Here is a 22,985-nt window from a genome sequence, read left to right as displayed (position 1 = left end):
AGGAAGATTAGACCCTTCCTGTCAGAGCAAGCAACCCAACTTCTTGTCCAAACTCTTGTTCTCTCCAGACTGGACTATTGTAATGCTCTCCTGGCGGGCCTTCCTGCATGTACTGTCAAGCCTCTGCAAATGATGCAGAATGCAGCAGTGAGGGTTGTCTTCAATGAGCCAAAAAAAGCTCATGTTACTCCTCTCCTCATCAGGTTACACTGGCTACCAGTAGCCGCTCGCATCAAATTCAAGGTACTGATGCTTGCCTACAAGACCACCACTGGCACGGCACCAACTTACCTAAACTCATGTGCCCTCCAGAAGTTTGCGCTCTGCAAGTGAACAACGTCTTGTGGTGCCATCCCAAAGAAATTCAAAATCACTCTCACGGACCTTTTCCTGGACTGTGCCCAGCTGGTGGAATGACCTCCCAATCTCAATTCGTACAGCTGAGTCTTTACTCATTTTCAAGAAACATCTAAAGACTCATCTTTTTCGCCTGGACTTAACTGCTAACACCAGTACTTTTCCTTTTCTTGTCTTTTTCATTTAATAAAAAAAAATATATATATATATATATATATATATATATATATATATATATATATATATATATATACCTGGCTATGCGTTCTATACTAGACTAACTGAGACTTGTCATGGCACTTGTATACTGTTGTTGTTCTCTTGTTGACCTGACTGCTTCTATTGTTCTCATTTGTAAGTCGCTTTGGGTAAAAGCGTCTGCTAAATGATTAAATGTAAATGTAAATGTAAATGTCCCGGACAAATGGGAAACCTCAGATCACCTCGCTCAGAGAGCATCTTCACTCCGTAATCCTCCACTGGTTTGAGTATTTAACAATGCAACTTTGCTGGCTTATTCGATTAGCAATCCAGTTTTATCTCTGTCCTCTCCCAGGAGGTTTTCAGAGAGCAGCAGGATAGCTCACATCCATCCCATTTTCCCTGTGGAAGTCTGTAATGTAAATTTTCTCCTGGGGAGACACATACAGCCACTTTGCCTCAGCCTCAGCCTCAGCCTCCTTATGTGCTAGTGCACATGATTGATTGTCTGGTCTTGGCACGTATATATGAGTTTTGTTCGTGCAAGCAGTTTCATGGTACAAGGACAGACAGGGAAACCCAGAATGCACTGATATCAAAGCAACATTACACATAATCACACATGTCCAGAGAGCATCTCTTGGGACGTGCACACATGCTCTAAAGTGAACATATCTGACATGTACTGTAGTCTCTCCACAGACCCTCCTCTTCTCTCCCCTCCTGATTTATGCCAATAAATGAAGCATCTCTCTCCTGCGACTCCCTCCCTCTCTCTCTCTTTCTCTCTCTCTCTCTCCCTCCCTTTCTCTCCTCCTCTCCTGCCTTCATGCTCTATCCCTCCCTGCATCTCAGTCACACTCGCCGGATCTCACAAAAGGAAGGGAAATGCATACAAACCCAGCGAGGTGGAGAATACGGGGGAAAGTTGCATCCAGCAGTCGCTGAGAGTGAAAGCACATTGCAGGGATCCGCCAGAGATGTGAGAGTTCCAAGTGGCCGCCCATCCCCTGTCTGCTCAAGAAGACACCGGGGCCAGCTGCAATGACCTGGGTGAATGGGAAAGATCTCTCTCTGAACCTCCACCTGTGCAACTGCCAGCAAGCACTTGAGCTGCCCAAATAGGAGGGCATGATTGGTTGGGCTGAAAGTGGCTGCTGCATGCCTCAGACACAGGTAAGGTGCCATCTAATTCAACAGATTTAACCTCCGAAAGGATCAATGTAATCCATCGTTGGGGATATCGGGCTACTTCAAGCTGTTGTTCTTGGTTTTTCTTTGTTTTTCTCTCGGGGAAACTGTGCATATTGTTGTCAGATTGGCATGTTTGAGCGAGAACGTGGTTCCAAAGAAGTTTGAAAATGCAAAAGATATGCATGTAATCAAAACTCATGCCTTGGAGATGCTGGAAAAGATCCTCATTAAAATTCAGTGTGTGTGGCAAAGCAGACAGTAAAATGAAAAAGGAACTGTACCTCAAGCAATCATATCTACTTTATTTTCAAATGCACAGCAATGCCAGCTGTAGTCTTCCTCTTGCATAATCGTAATTAAAACTCATGAACCCGTAAATGAACTATTACTATGCCGACCAAAGGATGCCAACAATATCATCTGGTGGCTTTGACAAGTGGACATCCCTTTTCGCTTGAGCTTGCCTTGCATTATAGAACTGGAATATTGGGTTAGCAAGCATTAAATGCACTATTGACTGAGGTGATGCTTAATTTGCAGTGGGCTGGGGATCTGTTAAAGCCCTTGTGGGTGGTGGTGAGGGGTCTCTCAGCTGCAGGTTTAGTGCATGTGATTGATTTGCACATGTGTATATTGTACCTCGGCTCTCAATATCAATGCAGCCAATTTGTGCTAATGAGCTAAATAGCCCCATTCAGTACACAAAATGAGCTGTGTTTACATGTGCATGCCTTTTACTTGCGTCATTATGAATAATAATGATGCTCGTTTTTTTTTTTTTTTTTAAAGATGAATCTCTGGCGATCTTTCAGGAAATCTCTGTTTCTAACTGGATGAGTTGCAGTATTTTTACGGTAGGGGAAATGTTTATCCCTGGCATAAATTAATGACGTGTTTAGTGAAGAGTGGGAATCTCATTTTAAATGAATAGGAAGGTATGACTATGTGGTTTTACTTTTCTCTTTAATTTGCTATAACGATCAAATGTGGAATTTACTTAGGGACCCAACAGCTTTGAAAACTGCACCATCATGTCCTCTATTCAGGCACTGATATTCTCTCAGGTCTCTGCTGTTCTGCTTCACGTTTACTCACATGTCCAATGCAATCTAATTTGAAAAGATTAAAGCTGTCATATGGTCTCCTGAGGAATACACAGTTATATGATCTTCAGTGTCTCGTTAACGCAGTAGTTGGCCGGCATCCCGAGTCAGACACAGGAGTTCATATGTTTGCAAATGCATATTCCGAATTTTTAGTTACACCACAACCCGTTAAAACCAGTTTATGACGGAATGAGGAAGCACCACATTGCATTTCTGAGATTGAATCTGAGATAGAAATGTTGTATTTAGAGGTGACTTGGACTCCACAACACTGCTGAGCAGCATACTGTACAATGGCCATACCACCTGCTTTAAGGGGACAGAAGGGGAAATTGCAGGTTTGTAAAAAGGAACAGTAATGGCATGGTTCTTTTTTTTTTTTTTTTTACGTGTAAGTGCTCATTCTCTTTTGGTAACAATTTACAATAGAGTTCCTATTTTCCTAATTTGTTTACATTAGTTAACATAAAATGACAATGAAAAATGCTAATAAAGCATTTATGAACCTTATTTAATGTTGATTAATAACAATGTTAGAAAATCTGTTACAAATGTATTGTTCACTGCTAGTTATATTGTAAGGTTTTTTTTTTTTTTTTTTTTTTTTTTTTTATATATATAGGTGACAAATGGAACCTAACTGTAAAATGTTACCCTAATGTATATATTTTAAATTAATACAAAGTTTTTATTTCGTTTGATATGCCTATATTGAACCTAGGAGAAATTAATTACAATGACAGATATTTTATATATTTAATTTCACTATATTCCTTTCTTCATTCATCATTCATCTCAATGATTGATTGATTGATTGATTGATTGATTGATTGATTGATTGATTGATAAACTGGACAGCAGTGGTGTTTCCTGTTGCTGTGCAAAATGTGTTTTTATTCCTCACAGTGATATCTTCATTAGCAGCCAAGAAATATGACCTTCTACCAGCAGGGAATGGTATTGTATTGATATAGGATGTTTGCTGCAAAAGTAATACATCATTCTGGCTGCTCATGAAATAATCACAAACTCAGGATCATATCTTGAGTCAGAGAGAACGTTTAGGCTGGAGTGTAGTGGAAGTACTTGATTCTGGCTGGATCTGTTTAGTTTGGTTTTCTCAAACCATTTTTACGACTCTAATCATGAGGTGCGGGCCCCAGATCACTTGTCAGGGTTTATTTTGTGATAATAACCCACTGACTGTACATTAGCTCTAACACAAGTTACAAGATGATAGGATGACAGCTAGACTTTGTATGTGACTTCAGAAGGGTCCTGGTGGTTTGGCAGTCTGGGCACGTTCTTAGTCTTTTGGGTCCTACATGACACAAAGGAGGTCAGAGGCTGCGTTAAAATTAGAAACATGTCTCAAGCTTTTCAGGCTGTAGGTGCTGAAGGAGTCAAAGGACAGATGATAATAAACCAAGGGTGATGTTCTAGACAAACAGGCTTCTGCTGTCTGAGACACATGTACTGGATCTGAACACAGAATTGAATTATCCAGTGTGAGGTGGATAACCAAACATTCTATATTTTAAAATGTGTTGTTTTACTTTTCCCATTTAAATGCTTTAATTATCATAACCACCTGTCTCATTTAGATTGTATTTAGGTTGAAGTGGAGGCCAGCTCATTTGAAGGGAGTCCAGGCTGAAACCGGAGTAGGTTGAGTCAGAGTCAAGCCCGAGACCAGAAGAGGGTCTGAGTGATTCAGACAGTGTAAATATGCTATCCTTTGAGATGAATGAAGCCTGGTTTTCTGTCAGTGTCACACCAACTTCCACAGTATGCTCCTTTCCAGAGACACAATAACACAGAGCCAACAAGAGACACAGACAACAAGAGCTCTCCAGACTGAAGTCAAGCACGGTCCACAGAAGTGAGAATTTGGTCTTGTCTCGGAATGTGAGATCTAGTCAGGTCTTGAGTTCAACACTGTGAAATACACTTTTTAAAGGAAAGAATTCTGATCAAATATTTGGGTGAAAAGCGCTAGCTTATAATTGGAAATCTGCTCCACCTTAAAAGGTCACAGCTAATATTTTAGCAGGACTTGAACCAAACCTCCAGTCTTTTTAGCGTAGCAGGTGTATGTCAACAGAACACGACAGGCATATCAAGAGGTCAGTGTGTCATATATTGCTTATTGCAGTCACACAAAAGGCTATTACACAAAACACATCTACTCCAGTCCAAACTTCACCAATTAATGCAGATAATTAAATTTGTGATTTTGAAATGTGTGAGGTGTGCAAATTTATGCTATAAGACTTATTAAAGAACCCATGCATTATAGTTAACGTAAACAAAATAAAGACAACAGTGTATGTGTATGTGTGTGTGTGTGTATGTGTGTATATATATATATATATATATATATATATATATATATATATATATATATATATATATATATATATATATATATATATATATATATATACACATATATATACACATATATATATGAAGAAACTTATGTATTCACAATTAACATTTATATATTCAGTTTTACATATATATATATATATATATATATATATATATTCAGATTTTTTTGCCACTTTCCTGTTTGCCACTTCATAACAAACACACAGACACACGCACACACACATACATATAACAAAATATTATATGATACAAAAACTATCATACATTTATACCAGGATTTATTGAAGACACCCACTAAAATGTCATCCAGTTTAACAAGATTTTCTAAAATAAATAATAATAAAAATAAAAATAAAACCTTGAATAGGGCAAGAATCATTAGATTACAGTGCATACCCAAATAATTAGCAATTAAATAAGTAATTTTAATTTTATACAAATCAACAAAAAAGTTTTCATTCATTTAAGATATAGTCAAATTTTGTATTTAATTTTTATACATTTTACTAAGTACAGGACAGCATTGATTAATTTTTACATAATTATATCTGTACTGATGATGGAACATTATTTTACCCTTTAGTTGGCATTTAATAATAATAATAATAATAATAATAATTATTATTATTATTATTATTATTATTATTATTATTATTATTATTGTTATTTATTTTTGAAACATTAAATAAACACTTTACTTCTGGAGAACAATTCTCACTATTAATTATTAACAGTAACTATTTATTATGACTTTTGCCTTTAATAAACTTCTAATTTGCTGCTTATAAATAGTTCGTAAGGTTGTCGTTATGTTTTGATATGGGATGGATTAAGGCATCTAATGTGTGGTCCTGCAGAATAAGACATTAATATCTGCTTTATAAGCACTAATAAAGATATAATTTTCTAGTAATATGCATTCTAGATAATAGGGAAAATTGGTCTTTAAAATAAAGTGTTTTTACATTTGTGACCCGTCACGGAAACCAGTGACACAAGTCGGCAGCACAACTTTCGAGCAAAATGAGAAAGCAGCGTTTTTTTTTTTTTTTTTTTTTTTCACAATTGGTGATTTTCGTTTTTTTGCAGAATCTGTTAGTTGATATCACAAAGAAGCCTGTCCGTGTTTGAGATAGCAGTATTGGTATATTTAAAAGTTTACTTTTTTTAGGTTGAAATCAGGTTGTTTGTCGGAGATTCTAGCATGCAGTAGGGGCGCTTCACTGTCTGTGTATTTCCATACTGGATAAGCCGGCTCTTGTTTCTTTTGTTATTGCCCCCGCCCTCCGAGGGAAGCGTGGCTACTTAGTATGCAGTGCTCTGGCCGGCTCTAGCGAACAAGCACTCACTGATTCTGAAGACGATCTGAGCGACGATGAAAGTGACATAATAAGACTGTATAATATCCCTAATCTACAACTGAGCAAAGATGACGACGAGGAAGAATGTATTGGACTGGCGTCAGACGAGTTGGACCGTAAGATATCAGAGGCTATATCGATAGCAACATTTGATGGGGATAAAGACAGAGAAATAGGGAAAATCCGTAACATTTAGAGGCAAACAGACGCACAGTGCAAACTTCGGATCTGCAAGAATACTTTTCTGTTTCTTATGGGGTGAGTTTCCATAAACATCAAAGTTTGTTGTTTTGTGTTCATTGTAAGAACACACGTTATCTCATGTTTAGTCCATGTTTAGACCTTCCCATATCTAACGTTACCTAATGTTATTAGCTAGCTCATCGGTTATCACAGAATCCTGTTAAAAAGTCCTAATGCTACACAATGAAATCAATTCACCAAGTTTTATGTAGAAAACCAGCAAATAACAAATAAAATTAGCATCAATATGTACTTTTTGTTTACATAAACATTAAAATTATAACATTAAAAATGATGGCCACATTTGAAAGATTAAAGATTTTTTATAAAAAGATAAAACTCACATATTTCAGCCTCTAAATAATTTTTATAAAAGTCAAAAAATATAAATTACTGACATTTACAATGCACATTCTCCTTTATTATTAATAGTATGCGGTGTGATTTTTCCCGTTGTGTCTGTCGTTGCTATGCAGGGGGTATGGCTAATCTAAATGAGATGTAAATGAGCCCCATTGTCACTCGCAGCAGTGAGAACTGCACAATCTTCAGAGGCTATTTCTGCTGTTTGAGCTTTTTTGAGTAACTACCTTTAAATGGCCACAACTTCTCCAAATATTATCAGATTTCCATGTGTTACACATCGTTGGAAAGCTTGGAGACTACACTTTCAGAATCTGTGAATAACTCAAAATGCCCCAGAACCGACTTGTGTCCCTACTTTCCGTGATTGGTCACATTTATCAACTTGATTTGTGCTGTATTTCTATCTTTTACAGTAGTGTGTCATTAGAAACATTCCTTTGCCATTAATCATAGTAATCCAGTGAGATTTTATGTGCACCAGACAGAGATGACATGATGACGACATGAAGAAACAGAACAAACTGAGACAGACTCAATCCAGAACATCTCCAACATGCTTAGAATCAACAAATCAATATTACAATTCACAAATCATATAATTTAATCACATAATAATATAACATTATTTGCTTTCGCATTACTATAGTGAAATATTTCTATGATAATTAATGACATAATTTAGTTCCTTGTCTGTGTAGCAATCATCTCAAACTCCATTAATGACGTAGCAAGCCTCTGGCTATCACCACATCACATGCACAACCTTAACTACTTAATCTCCATTTAGTTCCCATGGAAACCTTTAGTAACTCGTAGCAGGAGAGATGAAAACAAAGATCCTGTGCGCAGACGGAGAGAAAGAGAGGGAACTGTGGATGAGAGTCCACCTACTCACGGAGCTGGAACAGAACAGCTCTTAGTGCGGTCAGAGAGCACTGCCGCATCAACACTGCTGCTCTCACACTCCAGCTGCTATAAATACAGCTCACAACAGCAGCTAATTCACACGCTAACTTCATCGTCTTCACAGCAACTCACTGCGCATGATCCATCACTGCATGCTGTTGCATGCATCATCCAGGATCAACAAGTCCCATCCTGCACTGTTTTCTGCTGAATATACATTTCATTGGGATGTTTGGTATACTTATCATTAACTTTTAAATATTTGTGGAGGAGAAAATCTTTAATTTACCCAATTAGATGCAAATTACTTCTTAACTCTGTCGATGAGGAACACATTTAAAGCAACAAATTGTTATTGTTCCATACAGTACCGGTGAAAGGTGATGTCTGGCTTAAAAGTGACTTTGAATAACTTGTTTCTGATGTTATGCTGATGTCGATTTCTAAGCATATTGCGCATGTGTGTTGGGAGAGTAAAGCCTTTCTGTGTGCTCTACATTTACTATGTTGTTAAATAAACATTGGGTTTATTTAACAAATAGTCAAATAAACCCAAATATCTTTTTTAATTTATTTTTTTCAAGCCAAGTAGTGTTTTCCTCTACCCACGAGTTCATTATTCTGATGATTTAATTGAACTTAATCATTAGGGGTGGTGTTGATGTTGATTAAAATAAAATAAAAAAGAAGTTGCTCTCTGACATAATGGAAATATATATTTTTTTCCTGCCAGCGTTTTTTTTGTTGTTGTCAGCATTGATCATTTTCATAAAACTTTCATGACCCCCAGAATATTGTATACTGAACATGCAAAATGTAATATATACATATTTAACAGAGCCTTTGCTTGAAAAAAAACAAACATCAGCATATGAATGTACAAGTTTCATTAAAAAGCTGTTTAAAAAAAAAGCTGAGAAAACTGTTTTTGTAAAAGACGATGCCTGATTCAGATTCAGAACGATGATCAAAACAAAAATAAAGTCAATCGTGTCCATCAACACATCCAAATCTTCACTTCCTGCATCAGCATTCATTCTGTAACATTAGGCAGTTTTCATTATATTCAGTATAAAAAATGTTGAAAGTTAGTCAACTATGTTGTTTATTTAAATGTAGCTAACCACTTACCTTAAATGTAGTTGTAACCACTTACCTTAAAAAATATATATAAATAGTAAATTCAATTAATATTTTTGTTTTCAGTGAATATGGTTGTTTCTGCTTCTTCTTCACTGTGTTTTGATCTAGAGATTCAGTAGTCTATCACAAGATGCATGATAGCGCCCCCTACTGTATAACAGTGAAAAGACACAGTGTATAAGACTCTACAGTATGTTCACAGACTATTGGTCACATGGAGTTTTTGCCGAATAACCCTGAAGTGATTAACTACAGTGTGTCCAGTCGTAAAGTACTCTGCTTAGATTCAGTCCACTCTTCTAGACAGTAACTTTCCATTTTAGAGAAGGCAGCTGAGAAATGAGGTGGAGATGGGGAGCGTGTCCTCAGGTTAACATCGCGCTAAAGCACTTAAGAGTCCTCCAGATGAGAAACTACTGTAATACAGACTCTGAGAGCGCAGACCTCACTTACAGCAGATCGACACAGAGGAAAATTAGGTCTCTTTGATATGCTGTTCTGTCTTATGTCATGTCTAATTTTCACAACTCATGTTTTATTCCACTGGAGATCTGTGGAAACATGTGTTTTCAGTGTTTTGTCAAGTGAATGTACTGCAACATATTAAATGAACTGTACTTCATCCCTCAAAGCCACAGTTTTGTTCCTGTCAAATTAAACATGCTGTTGACTCTGACTGAGCTCTGTTCTTTGGGAACCTGTGAGTAGTCATTTCTCAACCACAAACAGAACGCCAGGGGCACGTCGGGGCAAGACAGGGCAGATTTATTTCACTGAGGTACCAGAGGACCGGCATATAAGTATCGTGCTTTTTGAGTTGCAGTGCTGCATACTCCATTTTGATATTTTTTATTTATTTATTTTTATATATAATTTTAGTGGTGGTTGATGGAATTCATTTTTATTTGGACTAATTTTCAATATGCAATCATTTCTTTCTTGAGGCTCTGTTTCAGTAAATCTGCAGAAGTTCTGTTTCAGTAACTCTGTAAATAGATGTGCTCTACGTCACAGACATCTTATCAGAGTCAAGTGTGCTCTCGAATGCAGAATGGCAGATACTTGTGCGAAAATACAGCATTTTTGAAGGAAATGGATTGCAAATATCACTGCTCGAAGATGTGTAAAAATAACAGCAAAAGCTTTAATGCTGATTAGACAATTAACTAACGCTGCAAAGGCCCTTTTCAATCACTGTCAGTCTCGGCTTCAGACATTTGCATGGTTCACTGCCACAGCCAGCCGTGTGTGTGTGGCGTGTGTTTGTGTGTGTGGTGGTGGGGGGGGGAGAGCAAATAAAGCAGTATAGCTGCCATTTGCCATTTAACGTCGATTGTTAATCATGATGTTTGCTCCATGTATAGTGGGGTCCAAAAGTTCAGATAAAGAAGGTGGATTTCTGCCCATTGAAACTGAAGCTCACAGAGAGTCTTAAAAAGTATTTATAGAATGTGGCTGAAGTAAAGAGGTGTTTTAGACCGAGCTCAGTACCCAGTGAAGTGCAGAATGATTGCAGATCACGCTGAACAACTTGTGCTCCAGTGCGCTGAACAAATTGTTCCTGGAGCCTGACGAAAACCTACTGGACGGAACATTGCGCTTAGTTGTAAATGGAGCTTTAATTTCAGTGTGCAGACATTAATTTTCTTAGTATTATTGTTATTTGTGTTCTACACCTGTGCCATTTTGGGTTTTAGATGTGCACACTTATTCAATATTTCATTTTTGCCCCCCCACCCCCCAAAAAAAGAAAACAGTCCAAAAAATGTGCATGAATTACATATAGCATTTAATATTTTTTTTTATTTTATTTTATTTTATTTTATTTTATTTTATTTTATTTTATTTTATTTTTAAATGCTGAGTGAACCCTGAAAAGACACATAAACGTTGAAAGCTTTGGATGGGACAACAGGACGATTCAGTCTCACCATGCCTTTTACTGAGACACAATCCAATACTAGTTTAATCTTTCATAAGGTTTTTATAAAATAAAAAAGGTAAAGAGATGTGCAGAAAAAAAAACATATAGATATATTCGCTCAATATTTCAATAGAATTTAATGGATTTCTCTCTCTCTCTTTCTCTCTTTCCCTTGCTCAGAGCAATGTTCATTTCCTCTCTGTCTACTCTCTGTCCATGTAAGAGTTCAGTAGCAGAGAATTGCAGAGAATTTCCAAGACATATTTGCAAAAGGACAATAAATAAATCACTGAGAGGTGTAACTATAAAACGAAATATTATTTATTCTATCATAACATTTGTTTGATTCTTCATAAGCAAAAATCAATAAAAAATTGAATAAACTTTATTTTAAAGTGTCCTTGTTACAGTGTAATTATACAGTTAGGCACTGAGTAACATTAATTAACTAAATGTCTTACTATAAGGTTAAGTTATTATCATAAGGATTCTGAAGACCTGAATTACAGCACACCAATAAAACAAATTACTTTTATGATCATTTTAATTAACTTTCTTTTTTTTTTTTTATGGTCACTTTTTAAGTGACAGCACACTAAGAACATAAATGTTGTGTCCAATGGCAAACAAAATAAACATTACATACAGTAAGTCACGGTTAAACAATTACAGAGATGTTTTTCAGAATGTTATTTTAAAGTATAATCAGTTACACTTTATAATAATTGTATGCAATGAATCATTAGTTAAAGCATTAGTAAATAGTCAATTCATCCTTTATGAAGCATTATCCCAATATGAATAGACAGCAGTGAGCAGTTTATAAATGCAGCTGTAAATGCTTTGCTAATAAATGCTTTATTAACATGTATTCCTAATGTAATTCATGATTAATTCAGGCAGTTATAAAACATTTAGTAGTTGTCAGTTAACTGTTTTTGTGAGCTCATCTAAAGTGAAAACTGTTTATACCTTGTAAAACTTTTATAAATATCATATAAAATTAAAAAGGAACTACAAAAAAAAAAAAGTAACCATAAAAAAGCAACAATACGAATATATGTCAATAAAATAAGCAACACAAATAAGAAAAAACAACAAAATGAAGAAAATAAGCAAATCTTTTGGTGTAGTAAGGTGTGCTTGCCCTCAGTTTTATGGAGGAGTAAAAAGACAAACATCAGCTGTGTTTACATGGACACTACTAATCCGATCTTATTAGGACTAGAAGCAATCAGAATAAAAAAGTCACATGTAAACATATCAGTCTGATGGAATTTGCTAGATCCAACAAAATTTTTTATCAGATTGTAAAGGGTGGTTTATTCCTTTTGTAATCCGAGTGAGAGGACATGTAAACACTTGATCGGATTGAAAACCGAAATTGGAAAGTACTGCACAGTGACGCAGAAATAGCGTACTGACGTACATCCACCAGAGTCCTTGTTTAAGACTCTCATCAACAGACGACTGGTTTTGTTTTTTGTTTGTTTTTTTAAGTAAGCAGCACTGCACAACAGTTCATGTGCTGGTCTTCGCCTAATTAGAACCTGAAGTAGATCAATATCATGCGTGCTTTTTAAAACAGTATGCGATCAATCAATCAATCACCTTTTTTTATATAGTGCTTTAAACAAAATACATTGCGTCAAAGCACTGAACAACATTCATTTGGAAAACAGTGTCTCAATAATGCAAAATGATAGTTAAAGGCAGTTCATCATTGAATTCAGTTATGTCATCTCTGTTCAGTTGAAATAGTGTCTGTTTTTATTTGCAATCAAGTCAATGATATCGCTGTAGATGAAGTGACCCCAACTAAGCAAGCCAGAGGAGACAGCGGCAAGGAACCGAAACTCCATCGGTGACAGAATGGAGAAAAAAACCTTGGGAGAAACCAGGCTCAGTTGGGGGCCAGTTCTCCTCTGACCAGACGAAACCAGTAGTTCAATTCCAGGCTGCAGCAAAGTCAGATTGTGCAGAAGAATCATCTGTTTCCTGTGGTCTTGTCCTGGTGCTCCTCTGAGACGAGGTCTTTACAGGGGATCTGTATCTGGGGCTCTAGTTGTCCTGGTCTCCGCTGTCTTTCAGGGCAGTAGAGGTCCTTTCTAGGTGCTGATCCACCATCTGGTCTGGATACGCACTGGATCCGGGTGACTGCAGTGACCCTCTGATCTGGACACAGACTGGATCTCGTGGCCACGGTGACCTCGGAACAAGAGAGAAACAGACATTAGCATAAATGCCATTCTTCTAATGATGTAGAAAGTACGGTGTTATGTGAAGTGTTTCCGGTTCCGGTTTACCTAATTAATGCAGCCTAAAAATCCTTTAACGGATTTGGATATTAAAAGCATATTAGTATGTTATGTGTATGCCAGGTTAAAGAGATGGGTCTTTAATCTAGATTTAAACTGCAAGAGTGTGTCTGCCTCCCGAACAATGTTAGGTAGGTTATTCCAGATTTTAGCAGTTGATTTTGATATTCTAGGTATTATCAAATTGCCTGAGTTTTGAGAACGTAGCGGTCGTAGAGGAGTATAATGTAAAAGGAGCTCATTCAAATACTGAGGTGCTAAACCATTCAGGGCTTTATAAGTAATAAGCAATATTTTAAAATCTATACGATGTTTGATAGGGAGCCAGTGCAGTGTTGACAGGACCAGGCTAATATGGTCATACTTCCTGGTTCTAGTAGGCTCTTGCTGCTGCATTTTGGACTAGCTGTAGTTTGTTTACCAAGCGTGCAGAACAACCACCCAATAAAGCATTACAATAGTCTAACCTTGAAGTCATAAATGCATGGATTAACATTTCTGCATTTGACATTGAGAGCATAGGCCGTAATTTAGATATATTTTTGAGATGGAAAACTGCAGTTTTACAAATGCTAGAAACGTGGCTTTCTAAGGAAAGATTGCGATCAAGTAGCACACCTAGGTTCCTAACTGATGACGAAGAATTGACAGAGCAACCATCAAGTCTTAGACAGTGTTCTAGGTTATTACAAGCAGAGTTTTTAGGCCCTATGATTAACACCTCTGTTTTTTCTGAATTAAGCAGTAAGAAATTACTCGTCATCCAATTTTTTATATCGACTATGCATTCCATTAGTTTTTCAAATTGGTGTGTTTCACCGGGCCGTGAAGAAATATAGAGCTGCGTATCATCAGCATAACAGTGAAAGCTAACACCATGTTTCCTGATGATATCTCACAAGGGTAACATATAAAGCGTGAAGAGTAGCGGCCCTAGTACTGAGCCTTGAGGTACTCCATACTGCACTTGTGATCGATATGATACATCTTCATTCACTGCTACGAACTGATGGCGGTCATATAAGTACGGTTTAAACCATGCTAATGCACTTCCACTGATGCCAACAAAGTGTTCAAGTCTATGTAAAAGAATGTTGTGGTCAATTGTGTCAAACGCAGCACTAAGATCCAATAAAACTAATAGAGAGATACACCCACGATCAGATGATAAGAGCAGGACATTTGTAACTCTAAGGAGAGCAGTTTCAGTACTATGATACGGTCTAAATCCTGACTGGAAATCCTCACATATACCATTTTTCTCTAAGAAGGAATATAATTGTGAGGATACCACCTTTTCTAGTATCTTGGACAGAAAAGGGAGATTCGAGATTGGTCTATAATTAACAAGTTCTCTGGGGTCAAGTTGTGGCTTTTTTATGAGAGGCTTAATAACAGCCAGTTTGAAGGTTTTGGGGACATATCCTAATGACAATGAGGAATTAATAATAGTCAGAATAGGACCTATGACTTCTGAAAGCACCTCTTTTAAGAGCTTAGATGGTATAGGGTCTAACATACATGTTGTTGGTTTAGATGATTTAACAAGTTTATACAATTCTTCCTCTCCTAGAATGAGTGGAACTGTTCCTCAGAGGGTCTATAGTGCACTATCTGATGTGATACGGTAGCTGACGGCTGCATGGTTGCAATTTTATCTCTTATAGTATCGATTTTAGAAGTAAAGTAGTTCATAAAGTCATTACTGTTGTAGTGTTGGGAAATGTCAACACTTGTTGAGGCTTTATTTTTGTTAATTTAGCCACTGTACTGAATAAATACCTGGGGTTATGTTTGTTTTCTTCTAAAAGAGAAGAAAAGTAATCAGATCTAGCAGTTTTTAATGCTTTTCTATAGGATAAGCTACTTTCCCGACAAGCAATACGAAATACCTCTAGTTTTGTTTTCCTCCAGCTGCGCTCCATTTTTCGGGCTGCTCTCTTTAGGGTGTATGCTCATTATACCATGGTGTCAAACTGTTTTCCTTAACCTTCCTTAAGCGTAAAGGAGCAACTGTATTTAAAGTGCTAGAAAAGAGAGAGTCCATAGTTTCTGTTACATCATCAAGTTGTTCTGGGGTTTTGGATATGCTAAGGAATTTGGATACATCAGGAAGATAACTTAAAAAGCAGTCTTTTGTGGTAGAAGTGATGGTTCTTCCATACTTGTAACAAGAAGTAGAATTTACAATTTTGGCTATATGAAGTTTACACAGAACTAAATAATGATCTGAGATATCATCACTTGGCTGAATAATTTCAACACTATCAACATCAATTCCATGAGACAGTATTAAATCTAGAGTATGATTTCGACAATGAGTAGGTCCTGAAACATGTTGTCTAACACCAATAGAGTTCAGAATGTCTATAAATGCTGATCCCAATGCATCTTTTTCATTATCGACATGGATATTAAAATCACCAACTATTAAGACTTTATCTGCAGCCAGAACTAACTCGGATGTAAAATCACCAAACTCTTTAATAAAGTCTGTATGGTGCCCTGGTGGCCTGTACACAGTAGCCAGTACAAACATAACAGGGGATAACATGCACATGTCAAAAGAGTAAATCCAATCAGAAGCTTGTGACATATCAACGCTGAGTCACAAAGAAGGACCAATTCTGCATTTCAAACAGAAGACTCACAATTAGCTGAAATAGAAAAAAAAAATGTATTCAACAGATGATCACAAAAAAATAAACTAAATATATATAAAATATTCTGTACAGTTCTACAGTTTTGTGTTTTTGAATCTTGAAATATTTATGTTCTTTATCAGTCTGTTGTTTGTTTCCTTTTCTGTTTAGAAGAAACGGAAATAACCTGAATACCTGAATTAATAGTGAATTACAGGAACAATATGTGCTAATAAAGAATAAAACAGTAACAATTACTATACGCCTAAATAATACGTTTAAATATGCATTTAAATAGTTTATTAATCATTTAGTTATTATTTCTAAATGATCTTATGAACTACTGACAACTCCTAAATAACTGGTTTGTTAATTAAATAATACCAATTTTATAAATTGATTATAATTATATAAATGATGAAAACATTATAGATGTTTTTTTTGTTTTTTTTTAAATCAGGAACAAAGTATTTATAAACTACTTCCTACTGTCTATTAGTTTGAGGATAATGCTGAATAAATGAATTGACTGATTGTGCCATTTACTAATGTTTAATGATTCATAGCATGCAGTTATTATAAAGTGATACCATATATTATTTTTTTTTAACATTAAGTATTTCTTAGAAACAAGTTAAAAAGAACAGAAATGTCATCATTTCAAATTAAGCTTCATTAAAATAACAGCTACTGAAAAAATGCTAATGATTATTAATAAATATGAATGTCTTAAGTTTTTCGTTTTCATTTTAAATACCTCAGCATTGTATGTTTTATTCTCTGTGCAAATATGAGTAAATATATGAATGGTAGAAACACACTGGATGTGAAATACAGAAAATAACTCGTGAGAAAAAAAACATTTCTGTGTTTTCTGCTTTTAATCTTTTAATCTGAAAATACCTTCTTGTGAGTAAAACCCATGTCACTGTACGCTCTGGGGGTAAAAACAGAGGTGCTGATAAAGTTCATGTGTTCCAGCGGGCAATGCTCAGCTCGGAGCACACAAGCTGGCCCTTCATTTCACTGAGTATACCAATCAGAGTAATGTCATTAAGCAAATTACAACACTAAAACAGACAATGGGTACGTGAGCTCCATGCATCTCAGGTATACGTGGAGCTCCTACCAGAGGCAGCATGAACATGATCGATAGGTTTGCATGAAGAAGATGAAGCACGAGCGTTAATAACGTTCAGTCGCCATCTAAACTAGACATCTGCTCATAAATACTCAAGATTTCTGGAGCGCCTCCATCTTGGAGATGGAAAATCAGATGTGTGTGGCGTGCGGTGAGGCTGACTCCAGGACTGGTGTGATTGATTGCACCAACCTTTTCCAGCGCTGCCATTTTGTGTTTGTATTGGGAGGCACAAAAGTCCCTGGACCGTTGGGGAAAGTGTTGCATGACATTGCATAAAGCATGCATAATGACATATGGGAGCTCACAATTCTATTTATTTGCTGCTTTGCATGCTGTTTGTTTGACTTATTGCATCATTTCCACAGCACAGTCTGTTTGCTGACTAGTTCTGTCGCTTGCACAATCATGATATCCCAGTCCAAGTGACTTTTGTGAAACACAAGAAAAATAAGCATTAAAGATGGTTTCCATACAATTCAATGAAGGGTCATCACAAGTAGTAGCACAAATTATGCATAAAGACCATTAAAATGTCACGAAATACTCCCCAGAGTGCCAAGTGCATGTTCTTCTGATAGCTGTTTGTGAAAGTGACTGCATTATTGCGTCAATGAGTTAAAATCCTTCTTTGTGAACAAATCATCCAGACTGGCTTTGTGAATTGGATAAGCAGGTGTATTGAAAGGGTTAAGTATTGGATATTGCTACTTCCCTCACAGACTCTGATGAATGTATTGAAAGGGTTAATGATGAATGACATCAGTGCAGGGAAGTAACTGTGTGGGATTACGTCATCCGATTCCAAACATTACTTGAATCATGTTACATATTGAAATGCTATGTTTTTATTGAATACATGTTGTTCACACAATACCAATAAGTTATTCAAAATATATTGCTTATTCATTGTACTTCCTTTTCGTCTTTTAAATTGTGTACCACAAAGCTGCTTATGATAGTGCACAAACTGACTTGTTTTAAGGCCCCATTCACTGTAGTTGTGTGGACAAGAAGAGGATTATTCTTGTGTGTGTTGTAGATGAAGAAAAGTGGTTCAGGTACAACACGATGGTGAATAAATGGGGATTTCAGGTGAACTCTGGCTTTAAGAGCCACATGTGTGAATCTGGCTGCCATCTGTCAGTGCCATCTGTCAGTGTTTACAGCGTGTATTGGGCCAGTGCTCTGGGAAGTGTTCAGATGAACAGACACTCTTTACTACATGAAAAGTGTGGAAATATGCTCATATGTTCAGTTGAAATGAGTCCTATATGGTCTTGTTACCTTCAAATAAAGTCTGTTTTATTTGTAAAATCAAGACATAAAATACTCACCAGGAACAAATGTGTGTAATTTGTGAGCACATGAAACTCACCAGACAGCCAGTAACTTTTTTCATGAATTCTGACCATGCCTGAGAACACGATATATCTGTGCACAATTATCAATTCATAAGCTACGTTGTAAGTACATAAATATGTGATCTGTGTTTCTGCAAAATGCTGTGAATTTGAGTCACTGATCATGTGCATCTGAAATGCACAAAACATCTAAGAAATCTGTTGTCAACCAAAAGAAGCATTTCAAAACAGAAGATTGTCGTTGGTTTTCCATCAAGGCAATGGAAAATAACACCAACAAGAAATGAATATTGTAATTGTACTGTTGTTGTATAAAAACAATAAGTTTTACTTTCTTTATTTTTAAATAAAATAAAATAAAATCACTTTTATTCAGGAAGGATGTGTTAAATTGATAAAAAGTGATAGTAAAGAAAATATATTATTAGAATATATATTATTAGGATTTTTTTTTTTTTTTTTTATAAATGCAGTTCTTTTTACCCTTTTATTGATCAAATATATTAGACAGCAGAACTGTTTCCAACACTCATAATAAATCAGAATATTAGAATGATTTCTAAATGATCATGTGATCGACTGATGTTACATGTGACACTGAAGGCTGGAGGAAAGATGCTGAAAACTCAGCTTTGCATCACAGGAATAAATTATTTTTTTAAGTATATTCAAATAGAAAACTATTATTTTAAGTTGTAATAATATTTCACAATATTATTTGTTTTTCTGTATTTTTGATCAAATAAATGCAGGCTTGATGAGCAGAAGAAACTTCTTTCAAAAACATTAAAAATAGTAATGTTTCCAAACTTTTGGTCTGTACTGTATATATATACAGTATAACTGTTTCAAAGCAGCTTTACTAAAAGTTAAAATGTTAATGTGTATATTATCTCTATATTTTCATGCCTTATAGTCACATTTCACAAATTAGAACTGAGGATAATATAGTTTACACATGATATTTTTATCAATTGATGTATTGTCCATATGATTTGTGTGCTTTTTAGATATTCATAAAGTGTGTGTTTAAAAGCAACATTCACTGATAAAACGAGTATATTGGAATATTTGGATTTTTAATGGCTTGAGACCTTTAGAGTATTAGAATCTTTGTTTAATTTGAGAGGAGAAACGTCTTGGAAAATAAGATTAAAAAATCCATGCCAGCCGGCCCCTCAGAGAACGATCAATATTTCATGTCTTAAGCATGAAAGATTGTTAGCTACATTGCAGCTTTAAATTACAACTTCGAAGCATGACTCACAGTATGTGTGAGAGCTGACATTAGCTGGGAAATGAGAGCACCTTTTTGTGTCTTTACAACCCCTCATAGAAAAGCTTTTAAAGCTGGAAAGAATCAGACACATCCGGATTGGGATCACCAAAGGTCAGTGTAAAGTGTTTTGAAATGTCAGTGAATTACATCATGAAGTAAGAGTGAGTGATAATGACAATCTGAAGAAGTTCAAACTTTTGCACATTGCCCTGCTTATAAACATGCCGTGTCCATGTCCAGTCTTTGATTATTTCTAAAGAACATTTCTGTTTTCTTTCTAACTCTCAGAGTTTTTAAGGAAAACGTTGATTACCTAAATGTGTGTTTTCTCTTGCTGCGTTGCATGCTGGTTTTAATCACCCTCTTTAATTGTGATAAATAATTTCTCAGTTGTATAATTTATTTTGCAAAAAAAATTATATATATATATATATATATATTTATTATTATCATTAATTATTTATTTATTTAAGGAAAAAATAAATATTTTAAATAAATATTGTATGTGTAATAAAGATAGAAAAGCAGTGAGGCTACACAGAGTAGGACACATTACTTCAGAGTGATCATATTTTCCACTTGTTGAGATTTCAGGGAGAACTGGAGTGTAGATTGCTTGCTATTAGAACATCACTTCACTCCAAACATACACAGCTGATTATAGTCAAAAATAACTCAGAATGTGACCTACATGCCCACCTAGAAAACTGAATCAAAACCCCAGGCTGACACACACACACACACACACACACACACACACACACACACAGTACAGTAGAAGCAGGAGGGCTGCTTCATCCATCAGAAGCAACTACTGATAACATATTTATCTCAGCACTGCACATGTTTCACAATGATTTACAGAAGGAAACCATAGCACTGATATGATTAGCATTCTGGCAACACTAGTGTGCACATGCAAGTCAATCAGAGAGCGCCCACAACTTCACGAGTGTCATTCCCATTCATTTCCCCTTGGATTAAAACAAATAAATAAATAGAAATCAATAAAGTGTCTGAAAATCACAAATAAACAAACAATGTTACAAAGCTAATCACAATGTCATTTATCAACAGATTTTGCCAATGATTTCAGATCCTTTATGTAATCTTTGGAAACTCACACAGTCTGTCCAGTGTTCACTACACTTGATTCTGCATCCATGTCTTTAAATAAACCTTGAACTTCAAGAATAAGTGTTAAACTCACTCAGCCATCTTAAAATCCCAAGAACATGCATTTAGATCAAACATGCACACACACACACACACACAGGTTTGTCTCTGTGAAACTTTCCATAGACTTCTATTACTTTTACACTGACCAAACAAGATTTTCTATCTCCTAAACCTATCCCTTACAGAAAACCTGTTTGCATTGTTACACTTTCAGTTAAACATAATTTACTATTTTTAATCACATTTTTTCCCTATGTCAAAAATGTCAGGTTTTACTATCCTTGTGTGGACACACACATGTTGGGTTTCAGTATGGATGAAATACAATCAAATCACAATTTTACCTCTTTTTGCATTGTCTGTGTTAGTGTAATTGTACATCATAGTACAGAGAAATATGGATTCACTACGTGTATACGATTAAGATTGGGATTCGGTTTAGGGTTATCGCATTTATGCAAACTATGCTTAATTTGTGGTTACTACAGTAATTAACATGTGTTACAAATAAACTGTCTCAAGTAACGTGTTACTCATTAGTCTTGTGGATTTGGCTAGATACTCTCATTAGCAGGGCCTGAATACATACAGAAATGTCAGATCTGAAAATATGGTCAGGGGAGGTGTTATTTAGGACCATAGAAACAGTGCCTGAAAAAGAAAGATCACATATAATTTATATTCACAGTAATTTGGATGGATCTTGCCATCCTGAACGTTCATGATCTAAATATGGAATTTCATTGATTCATTTCCATTAAGAACAACGCAACAGTTACTCATCATTTGAGCAGCTGTATCGATTTCAGTCTTAGGTTTATGTGTATCATTCCCAAGCAACTGTAAATAAATAAATAAATAAATAAAAGAAAATATTTTGTGAAAAAAAAAATTGATTTTGATCACAACAAATTGCACATCAAAGTTCTGATATTAATGCTAGAGTGACTGTAAAATTATAATAATAATAATAATTGCTGTGATGAAGCTGTCAGTGATGTAATTGAATGAAAAAGTGCATTACTCTGACATGAGTTTATTGCACAGCAGTCACACATGTGCAGACTGACTGGATCCTGTCATTCGCTGTACTTCATGGGAGCGGCTGCTCTGCTCAGCTCTAATGCTGCAGCTCTCATTTCCATGGTAACAGAGACTTCTCTGATTGGTCAATCTCTCTCCAGCATTCACTGTGATAGGTTTATACATTTTAGTAAAAAAAAAAAAAAAAAATGAATGGGACTTTTACTTCCAGAGCTGCTGCACTCCATATGAAGGAATCTGAGGAGCAAACGAAGTCCATAGAAACTGCATGTTCATGTGTTCCAGCTAATCAGATCTCAGGAACAGAAATTGTATTTAATTGTATTTAAATGACTAAATTTTTCCCATTGACAATTCTTAAGGGATCCCTACACTGCCTCATCTACACAGCACTTGACTAAAGCATGTGAAACTACAGGAATAAAAGCGTCAGAAGTCTGATTAAACTGCAGGTTCTGCTCAGATGAAAAGTAATGATGGAAGTGGTTTCAGGACGCAGTTTAAGCTTGTGAGACGAGGGAGCAGTGAATAATGAGGAGGGGGACTGAGATGAGGTCATTAAGATGAAATCACACAGTGTGGAACTAACTCTCACAACACCACCATCTTACATCACTAATTATTTACAGAGTAATTAACCACTAAATAACATAGTAATAATTAAGTGTTAAGTGGAAGTCAGTGGATTCAGAGTCCAGAAAGTGCTTAAAAATGCTCCGAAATCTTTTACTAATATTTACACTTTGCATGTTGATCATACTTAAGTTTAGTCATGTTGATATTTAAAGGGATAGTTAACCCAAAAATAAGAATCCTGTCATTA

At 35.8% G+C, this 22,985-nt stretch overlaps 1 protein-coding gene across 2 annotated transcripts in view; it reads left to right on the top strand.

The window, feature by feature from the left end:
- The first annotated feature begins 1,063 nt into the window (after positions 1–1,063).
- LOC113113562 (FERM and PDZ domain-containing protein 3-like) overlaps positions 1,064–22,985 on the top strand; it is a 127,724-nt gene continuing 105,802 nt past the window's right edge. Inside the window, exon 1 of one of the 2 annotated variants that reach the window (XM_026279822.1) lies at positions 1,064–1,734. The gene's annotated coding sequence lies outside the window, so the exon portion shown is untranslated. The remainder of the gene's footprint in view (positions 1,735–22,985) is intronic. The other variant, XM_026279826.1, reaches the window with a different exon arrangement.

This window comes from Carassius auratus, chromosome 14 (assembly GCF_003368295.1).
Source record: "Carassius auratus strain Wakin chromosome 14, ASM336829v1, whole genome shotgun sequence".
Taxonomy (NCBI): Eukaryota; Metazoa; Chordata; class Actinopteri; order Cypriniformes; family Cyprinidae; genus Carassius; species Carassius auratus.
The sequence above is the reverse complement of the archived record's forward strand: the minus strand, read 5'-3'. Positions and strand labels throughout refer to the sequence as shown.